We start from the raw sequence: 10,000 nt of genomic DNA on the forward strand, positions 1-10,000 counted from the left end.
GCCTTTAAATGACCAGAACTAGGAAACCCAGGCTCAAATCTTTCATTCCTTCCAGATAATTTCTTTGGCATAGTTGTAAACATATTCACAATGGAAGCTTCTCGTTCTTCAACCAGCCTTGAAATTCAGGGTGGATTGTAAAATATAAATTTTGTGAAATTTCAAAGATTATTTTGATGATGTAATTTACAATAAAAAAAAAGTGGCCATCACATGTTAATATCGTCATGAGGCAAACTACTGCATTAACGTAACTTGTTTTAAACTGAATTTAAATTTCCAAAGTGGTGCTGGTGGGATTTGAATAAATTAACCAGCACTCAAGCCCTCCAGCAACAAGCAATTCATCATGTGTGACACCCCGGGGAGGAGTGACCTGGCGTTATATGAACAGCTATTTACATTTATATAGCACCGTTAGTGCAGTGAGACGTCTCAAGGTGCTTCACAGGAGTGTTATGAGACAGGATATTTGACACCGAGCCATATGAGGAGATATCAGGGACAGGCGACCAAAAGCTGGATCAGAGAGGTCGGTTTTAAGGAGCGTCTTAAAGGAGGAAAGAGAGGCGGAGAGGTTTAGGGAGGGAGTTCCAGAGCTTGGGGCCCAGGCAGCTGAAGGCACGGCCACCGATGGTGGAGCGATTATAATCAGGGATGTTCAGGAGGGCAGATGAACTAAGGAACACAGATGAGACAGTGTAGAGGGAGCTTTACTCTGTATCAAACCCCCTGTACCTGCCCTGGGAGTGTGTGATGGGACAGTGTAGAGGGAGCTTTACTCTGTATCTAACCCCGTGCTGTACCTGCCCTGGGAGTGTTTGATGGGACAGTGTAGAGGGAGCTTTACTCTGTATCTAACCCCCTGTACCTGCCCTGGGAGTGTTTGATGGGACAGTGTAGAGGGAGCTTTACTCTGTATCTAACCCCGTGCTGTACCTGCCCTGGGAGTGTTTGATGGGACAGTGTAGAGGGACCTTTACTCTGTATCTAACCCTGTGCTGTACCTGCCCTGGGTGTGTTTGATGGGGACAGTGCAGAGGGAGCTTAACTCTGTATCTAACCCCCTGTACATGCCCTGGGTGTGTTTGATGGGGACAGTGTAGAGGGAGTTTAACTCTGTATCTAACCCCCTGTACCTGCCCTGGGAGTGTTTGATGGGACAGTGTAGAGGGAGCTTTACTCTGTATCTAACCCCCTGTACCTGCCCTGGGAGTGTTTGATGGGACAGTGTAGAGGGAGCTTTACTCTGTATCTAACCCCGTGCTGTACCTGCCCTGGGAGTGTTTGATGGGACAGTGTAGAGGGAGCTTAACTCTGTATCTAACCCCCTGTACCTGCCCTGGGAGGGTTTGATGGGGACAGTGCAGAGGGAGTTTAACTCTGTATCTAACCCCGTGCTGTAGCTGAAACGATCTCCGGAGAAGCTGTGTGTGGGGAGGACGGCCGATATTGTGCTGCGGGGTGACACGGCGACTATTTTGTGTGTGGGACAAAAAGCCTTTCTCGCTCCCAGTGCCAGCATTTAGAGAATTTCTTGCAGACAAAGTGAGAGCTGTGTTATCGAAACGTTTGGTTCTGTGGGCTGGTTGAGCCGCCTTTGATAGATTCGGCCAACTCAGCAGAACAACGGTCGTCTTTTCTGAGCAGCCTACTCTGAAATGGCAAAGTGCGGGGCCAGCAAACCCTCGCTCCTTCAGTGTGGCCTGCCCCTTTAATCGTTTGCCAAGATCACGCCGCCTGAAGTCTCTCCGTGTCCCATGTGGAATGGCTGTCTTGTTTGCGTGCAGTGGCAGCAGCTGGTTATTGAGATGACAATCTCTGTGGTTCAATAGGTAGCATTCTCTCTCAATCGCCGCACTGTCGGAGGGGCAGTACTGAGGGAGTGCCGCACTGTCGGAGGGGCAGTACTGAGGGAGCGCCGCACTGTCGGAGGGGCAGTACTGAGGGAGCGCTGCGCTGTCGGAGGGGCAGTACTGAGGGAGCGCCGCACTGTCGGAGGGGCAGTACTGAGGGAGCGCTGCACTGTCGGAGGGGCAGTACTGAGGGAGTGCCGCACTGTGGGAGGGGCAGTACTGAGGGAGCGCCGCACTGTGGGAGGGGCAGTACTGAGGGAGCGCTGCACTGTCGGAGGGGCAGTACTGAGGGAGCACTGCGCTGTCAGAGGGGCAGTACTGAGGGAGCGCCGCACTGTCGGAGGGGCAGTACTGAGGGAGCGCCGCACTGTCGGAGGGGCAGTACTGAGGGAGCGCCGCACTGTCGGAGGGGCAGTACTGAGGGAGCACTGCACTGTCGGAGGGGCAGTACTGAGGGAGCGCCGTGCTGTCGGAGATGGCGTCTTTCGGATGAGACGTTAAACCGAGGCCCCGTCTGCCCTCTCGGGTGGACGTAAAAGATCCCGGGGCCACTATTGGAAGAAGAGCAGGGGGAGTCCTCCCCGGTGTCCTGGGCCCAATATTTATCCCTCAACCAACATCACTAAAACAGATGATCCGGGTCATTATCACATTGCTGTGTGTGGGAGCTTGCTGTGCGCAAATTGAGCTGCCGCGTTTCCCACAATACAACAGTGAACGCACTCCAAAGAGTACTTAAAGTCCTGGTTATAATCGCTCCACCATCGGCGGCCGTGCCTTCAGCTGCCTGGGCCCCAAGCTCTGGAACTCCGAGAGCGGCGAGAGATCGGGGGCGGAGGAGCGGCCAGAGATCGGGGGCGGAGGAGCGGCCAGAGATCGGGGGCGGAGGAGCGGCGAGAGATCGGGGGCGGAGGAGCGGCGAGAGATCGGGGCGGAGGAGCGGAGGAGAGATCGGGGGTGGAGGAGCGGAGGAGAGATCGGGGGCGGAGGAGCGGCGAGAGATCGGGGCAGAGGAGCGGCGAGAGATCGGGGCGGAGGAGCGGCGAGAGATCGGGGCGGAGGAGCAGGCGAGAGATCGGGGCGGAGGAGCGGCGAGAGATCGGGGCGGAGGAGCGGCGAGAGATCGGGGGCGGAGGAGCGGTGAGAGATCGGGGGCGGAGGAGCGGCGAGGGATCGGGGGCGGAGGAGCGGCGAGAGATCGGGGGCGAGAGGAGCGGCGAGAGATCGGGGGCGGAGGAGCGGCGAGAGATCGGGGGCGGAGGAGCGGCGAGAGATCGGGGGCGGAGGAGCGGCGAGAGATCGGGGCGGAGGAGGATCGAGAGATCGGGGCGGAGGAGCGGCGAGAGATCGGGATGGAGGAGCGGCGAGAGATCGGGGGCGGAGGAGCGGCGAGAGATCGGGGCGGAGGAGCGGCGAGAGATCGGGGCGGAGGAGCGGCGAGAGATCGGGGCGGAGGAGCGGCGAGAGATCGGGGCGGAGGAGCGGCGAGAGATCGGGGGCGGAGGAGCGGCGAGAGATCGGGGGCGGAGGAGCGGCGAGAGATCGGGGGCGGAGGAGCGGCGAGAGATCGGGGGCGGAGGAGCGGCGAGAGATCGGGGGCGGAGGAGCGGCGAGAGATCGGGGGCGGAGGAGCGGCGAGAGATCGGGGGCGGAGGAGCGGCGAGAGATCGGGGGCGGAGGAGCGGCGAGAGATCGGGGCGGAGGAGCGGCGAGAGATCGGGGCCCAGAAGAGGCGAGGGCCCAGGGGCAGCACGGGCCCAGCCCACACTGTGCGATATGTGGGCGCACTAGGTCCGTGCAGCAGAGCTGGTCTCCAGGCGTCCTGGTTAACCCTTACCCCTGGACCAAGGCCTCGCTCTGTCAAGCCCCGTGTGGTGGCTGGTGTGCAACGGTCACCCCACGTTAAAAAAAATCCACCCACAGGCACCTTCCACCCTTCAGGATGGAGTTCGGGATCTGGAATATTAGGTCCTTCATTGAAACACCTGTGCACTCGTCATTTTTGGCGTGGAAGCAAGCCATTCTCGCTCGAGGGACCGCCTGTGATGGTGAGGGGGTGTCCCGTGATGGCCTTTGGTTGTCCAAGGCTGCATTGAGGAGGAGATGGAACTTTATCCGTCCAACTAACTTGCAATCCAAGGCTCAATCCCTGTACGACTGGCCTGGGGTGGGGGCTGGTGACATTTACAATCCGGTAGCCGACAAGCCCTTTCGGTATTGGACCAAGGAAACACGGCCCAATCCTGATTGGTCGCTGCACCCGGGCGACCCCCTCGAGACACGTCATTTGTATTCCGCCGGCCGATTGGCCCTCATCTCTGCACTCGAATCAATACGACGTGATCGAACTCTGCCTTCGTACGCAAGAGCTGTCAATCCGCGGGGCCCTTTAAGCCACAGACGCTGACCTCGCTTGGCAAAATAGGCCACGGTGACCTTCAGCTCTGGCACAGGCTCGCCCGCTGAAAGCTATCTCGCTCTCTCTCTCTCTCTCTCTCTCTCTCACGCGAAAATAGCGTCTCCCCCGGGAACAGGAGGAGGCAGAGAGAGCAAGAGAGAGAGAGCGAGAGAGAGAGAGAGCGCGAGAGAGTGCAGAAAATGTCGAGCTCTCCCTTGATACCTGTCTGCTCAACAAAACCTGACCTTCTCCAACCACGATCACGCAACCGCAGGAGAGTTGCCGCTCAACAACTTAATTTTAGAGAGTGCCTTCAACCAAGTGAAACTTCCCAAGGCGTCTCACACGAGCGATTACCAGACAGAATCTGACCCCGAGCCACAAAGGGAGATATGAGGGACAGGCGACCAAAAGCTGGGTCAGAGAGGTGGGTTTTAAGGAGCGTCTCGAAGGAGGAGAGAGAGGCGGAGAGGTTGAGGGAGGGAGTTCCAGAGCTTGGGGCCCCAGGCAGCTGAAGGCACGGCCACCGATGGTGGAGCGATTATAATCAGGGGATGCTCAAGAGGGCAGAATTAGAGGAGCGCAGAGATCTCGGGGGGTTGTGGAGCTGGAGGAGGTTACATAGATAGGGAGGGGTGTAGGGGCTGGAGGAGGTTACAGAGATAGGGAGGGATGTAGGGGCTGGAGGAGGTTACAGAGATAGGGAGGGGTGTAGGGGCTGGAGGAGGTTACAGAGATAGGGAGGGATGTAGGGGCTGGAAGAGGTTACAGAGATAGGGAGGGGTGTAGGGGCTGGAGGAGGTTACAGAGATAGGGAAGGGTGTAGGGGCTGGAGGGGATTACAGAGATAGGGAGGTGTGTAGGGGCTGGAGGAGATTACAGAGATAGGGAGGGGTGTAGGGGCTGGAGGAGGTTACAGAGATAGGGAGGTATAGAGGGGCTGGAAAGGGTTACAGAGACAGGGAGGGGTGTAGGGGCTGGAGGGGGTTACAGAGATAGGGAGGGGTGTAGGGGCTGGAGGGGGTTACAGAGATAGGGAGGGGTGTAGGGGCTAGAGGAGGTTACAGAGATAGGGAGGGGTGTAGGGGCTGGAGGGGGTTACAGAGATAGGGAGAGGTGTAGGGGCTGGAGGGGGTTACAGAGATAGGGAGGGATGTAGGGGCTGGAGGGGGTTACAGAGGTAGGGAGGGGTGTAGGGGCTGGAGGGGTTTACAGAGATAGGGAGAGGTGTAGGGGCTGGAGGGGGTTACAGAGATAGGGAGGGGTGTAGGGGCTTGAGGAGGTTACAGAGATATGGAGGGGTGTAGGGGCTGGAGGAGGTTACAGAGATAGGGAGGGATGTGGGGGCTGGAGGAGGTTACAGAGATAGGGAGGGGTGTAGGGGCTGGAGGGGGTTACAGAGATAGGGAGGGGTGTAGGGGCTAGAGGAGGTTACAGAGATAGGGAGGGGTGTAGGGGCTGGAGGGGGTTACAGAGATAGGGAGAGGTGTAGGGGCTGGAGGGGGTTACAGAGATAGGGAGGGATGTAGGGGCTGGAGGGGGTTACAGAGGTAGGGAGGGGTGTAGGGGCTGGAGGGGGTTACAGAGATAGGGAGGGGTGTAGGGGCTGGAGGGGGTTACAGATGTAGGGAGGGGTGTAGGGGCTGGAGGAGGTTACAGAGATAGGGAGGGGTGTAGGGGCTGGAGGAGGTTACAGAGATAGGGAGGGATGTATGGGCTGGAGGAGGTTACAGAGATAGGGAGGGGTGTAGGGGCTGGAGGAGGTTACAGAGATATGGAAGGGTGTAGGGGCTGGAGGAGGTTACAGAGATAGGGAGGGATGTATGGGCTGGAGGAGGTTACAGAGATAGGGAGGGGTGTAGGGGCTGGAGGGGGTTACAGAGATAGGGAGGGGTGTAGGGGCTAGAGGAGGTTACAGTGATAGGGAGGGGTGTAGGGGCTGGAGGGGGTTACAGAGATAGGGAGAGGTGTAGGGGCTGGAGGGGGTTACAGAGATAGGAAGGGGTGCAGGGGCTGGAGGGGGTTACAGAGATAGGGAGAGGTGTAGGGGCTGGAGGGGGTTACAGAGATAGGGAGGGGTGTAGGGGCTGGAGGGGGTTACAGAGGTAGGGAGGGGTGTAGGGGCTGGAGGAGGTTACAGAGATCGGAAGGGGTGTAGGGGCTGGAGGGGGTTACAGAGGTAGGGAGGGGTGTAGGGGCTGGAGGGGGTTACAGAGGTAGGGAGGGGTGTAGGGGCTGGAGGGGGTTACAGAGATAGGGAGGGGTGTAGGGGCTGGAGGGGGTTACAGAGGTAGGGAGGGGTGTAGGGGCTGGAGGGGGTTACAGAGGTAGGGAGGGGTGTAGGGGCTGGAGGGGGTTACAGAGATAGGGAGAGGTGTAGGGGCTGGAGGGGGTTACAGAGATAGGGAGGGATGTAGGGGCTGGAGGGGGTTACAGAGGTAGGGAGGGGTGTAGGGGCTGGAGGGGGTTGCAGAGATAGGGAGAGGTGTAGGGGCTGGAGGGGGTTACAGAGATAGGGAGGGGTGTAGGGGCTGGAGGGGGTTACAGAGGTAGGGAGGGGTGTAGGGGCTGGAGGAGGTTACAGAGGTAGGGAGGGGTGTAGGGGCTGGAGGAGGTTACAGAGATAGGGAGGGGTGTAGCGGCTGGAGGAGGTTACAGAGATAGGGAGGTACAGAGGGGCTGGAAAGGGTTACAGAGACAGGGAGGGGTGCAGGGGCTGGAGGGGGTTACAGAGATAGGGAGGGGTGTAGGGGCTGGAGGGGGTTACAGAGATAGGGAGGTACAGAGGGGCTGGAGGGGGTTACAGAGATAGGGAGGGGTGTAGGGGCTGGAGGGGGTTACAGAGGTAGGGAGGGGTGTAGGGGCTGGAGGGGGTTACAGAGGTAGGGAGGGGTGTAGGGGCTGGAGGGGGTTACAGAGGTAGGGAGAGGTGTAGGGGCTGGAGGGGGTTACAGAGATAGGGAGGGGTGTAGGGGCTAGAGGAGGTTACAGTGATAGGGAGGGGTGTAGGGGCTGGAGGGGGTTACAGAGATAGGGAGGGGTGTAGGGGCTGGAGGGGGTTACAGAGATAGGGAGGGGTGTAGGGGCTAGAGGAGGTTACAGAGATAGGGAGGGGTGTAGGGGCTGGAGGGGGTTACAGAGATAGGGAGAGGTGTAGGGGCTGGAGGGGGTTACAGAGATAGGGAGGGATGTAGGGGCTGGAGGGGGTTACAGAGGTAGGGAGGGGTGTAGGGGCTGGAGGGGGTTACAGAGATAGGGAGGGGTGTAGGGGCTGGAGGGGGTTACAGATGTAGGGAGGGGTGTAGGGGCTGGAGGAGGTTACAGAGATAGGGAGGGGTGTAGGGGCTGGAGGAGGTTACAGAGATAGGGAGGGATGTATGGGCTGGAGGAGGTTACAGAGATAGGGAGGGGTGTAGGGGCTGGAGGAGGTTACAGAGATATGGAAGGGTGTAGGGGCTGGAGGAGGTTACAGAGATAGGGAGGGATGTATGGGCTGGAGGAGGTTACAGAGATAGGGAGGGGTGTAGGGGCTGGAGGGGGTTACAGAGATAGGGAGGGGTGTAGGGGCTAGAGGAGGTTACAGTGATAGGGAGGGGTGTAGGGGCTGGAGGGGGTTACAGAGATAGGGAGAGGTGTAGGGGCTGGAGGGGGTTACAGAGATAGGAAGGGGTGTAGGGGCTGGAGGAGGTTAGAAAGATACAAAGGGGCGAGGCCTCAGGAGTGAATATAAAGTAAATGCAGTAACAGTTGCAGGCATCGCACGGTCAGATATCTCAGAGACAGAAGGTTGTGGGTTCGAGTCCCACTCCAGGGACTTGAGCACAAAATCCAGGCCGACACTCCCCAGTGCAGTGCTGAGGGAATGCCGCACTGTCGGAGGGGGAGTACTGAGGGAGTGCCGCACTGTCGGAGGGGCAGTACTGAGGGAGTGCCGCACTGTCGGAGGGACAGTACTGAGGGAGCACCGCACTGTCGGAGGGGCGGTACTGAGGGAGCGCCGCACTGTCGGAGGGGCGGTACTGAGGGAGCGCCGCACTTCCGGAGGGGCAGTACTGAGGGAGCGCCGCACTGTCGGAGGGGCAGTACTGAGGGAGCGCCGCCTTGTCGGAGGGGCAGTACTGAGGGAGCGCCGCACTGTCGGAGGGGCAGTACTGAGGGAGCGCCGCACTGTCGGAGGGGCGGTACTGAGGGAGCGCCGCACTGTCGGAGGGGCGGTACTGAGGGAGCGCCGCATTGTTGGAGGGGCAGTGCTGAGGGAGCGCCGCACTGTCGGAGGGGCAGTGCTGAGGGAGCGCCGCACTGTCGGAGGGGCAGCACTCCCTCAGTACTGCCCCTCCATCTTTCGGGTGAGCCGTTAAACCGAGTCCTCATCTGTCCTCTCGGGTTGACGTAAAAGATCCCACGGTCACGATTGCAAGAAGAGCGGGGTGGGAGGTTGCCGGGGAGGTGGGGCTGATCAGGCATCACGTGACCAGACCTCGGGGGAAGGCCTCCAACCATAGCCGGCGACACCGTGTGTGGGTGAAGAGGTGACCTTGGCATCGCGGCCTGGGTGGATTTGGCCAGGGTTGTAGGCCCCGGGTTGGATCCGGTCGCGTATGAAGGCCCAGAGGCCGGATTTGGCCAGGGTTGTAAGCCTCAGTTCGGATTTGTCTATGTCTATAGGCCACAGGCTGGATTTGGCCTGGTCTGTAGGCCCCAGGGCAGATTTGGCCTTGTCTATAGGCCACAGGCCAGATTTGGTCTGCTCTGTAGGCCCCGGGGCAGATTTAGCCTTGTCTATAGGCCACAGGCCGGATTTGGTCTGCTCTGTAGGCCCCAGGGCAGATTTGGCCTAGTCTGTTGGCCCCAGGCCAGATTTCGCCTGGTCTGTAGGCCCCGGGGCAGATTTAGCCTTGTCTATAGGCCACTGGCCAGATTTGGTCTGCTCTGTAGGCCCCAGGGCAGATTTGGCCTAGTCTGCTGGCCCCAGGCCGGATTTGGCCTGGTCTGTAGGTCCCAGGGCAGATTTGGCCAAGGTTGTAGGCCTCAGGTCAGATTTGGCCACATCTGTAGGCCCCAGGTTTGGGCGGCAGTGGCAGTGAGAGTCACAATGAGCTCAGACATGATCCCAAATGTAGGTGGGACACGCCTTGCCTGCTGTTGTTCACTAGCCGGTGCGGTTGCTATATAATTAAGGACGCACATCGGCCCAGAAGCTGATGGGAGGCCTGCCCACCAGCAGCCTGTGGCAGGTGCTGAATAATTTAACTTGGGGTGAAACTCAGTTCACTAAAGCCACGCATCTGTGAGACTAATTTATTCACACGGAGAGAGATTATTATTTCCAATCGAGTTTTCCCACATCCCACCTCCAAACATCTCCTCAATCCGTGGGGTTCAGTCCCAGACACAACCCATCAGCCCTGTCCCATCAAACACTCCCAGGGCAGGTACAGGGGGTTAGATACAGAGTAAAGCTCCCTCTACACTGTCCCATCAAACACTCCCAGGGCAGGTACAGCACGGGGTTAGATACAGAGTAAAGCTCCCTCTACACTGTCCCATCAAACACTCCCAGGGCAGGTACAGCACGGGGTTAGATACAGAGTAAAGCTCCCTCTACACTGTCCCATCAAAACTCCCAGGGCAGGTACAGCACGGGGTTAGATACAGAGTAAAGCTCCCTCTACACTGTCCCATCAAACACTCCCAGGGCAGGTACAGAAGGTTAGATACAGAGTAAAGCTCCCTCTACACTGTCCCA

The sequence above is a fragment of the Pristiophorus japonicus genome, chromosome 30 (genome assembly GCF_044704955.1).
Source record: "Pristiophorus japonicus isolate sPriJap1 chromosome 30, sPriJap1.hap1, whole genome shotgun sequence".
NCBI classification, from domain to species: domain Eukaryota; kingdom Metazoa; phylum Chordata; class Chondrichthyes; family Pristiophoridae; genus Pristiophorus; species Pristiophorus japonicus.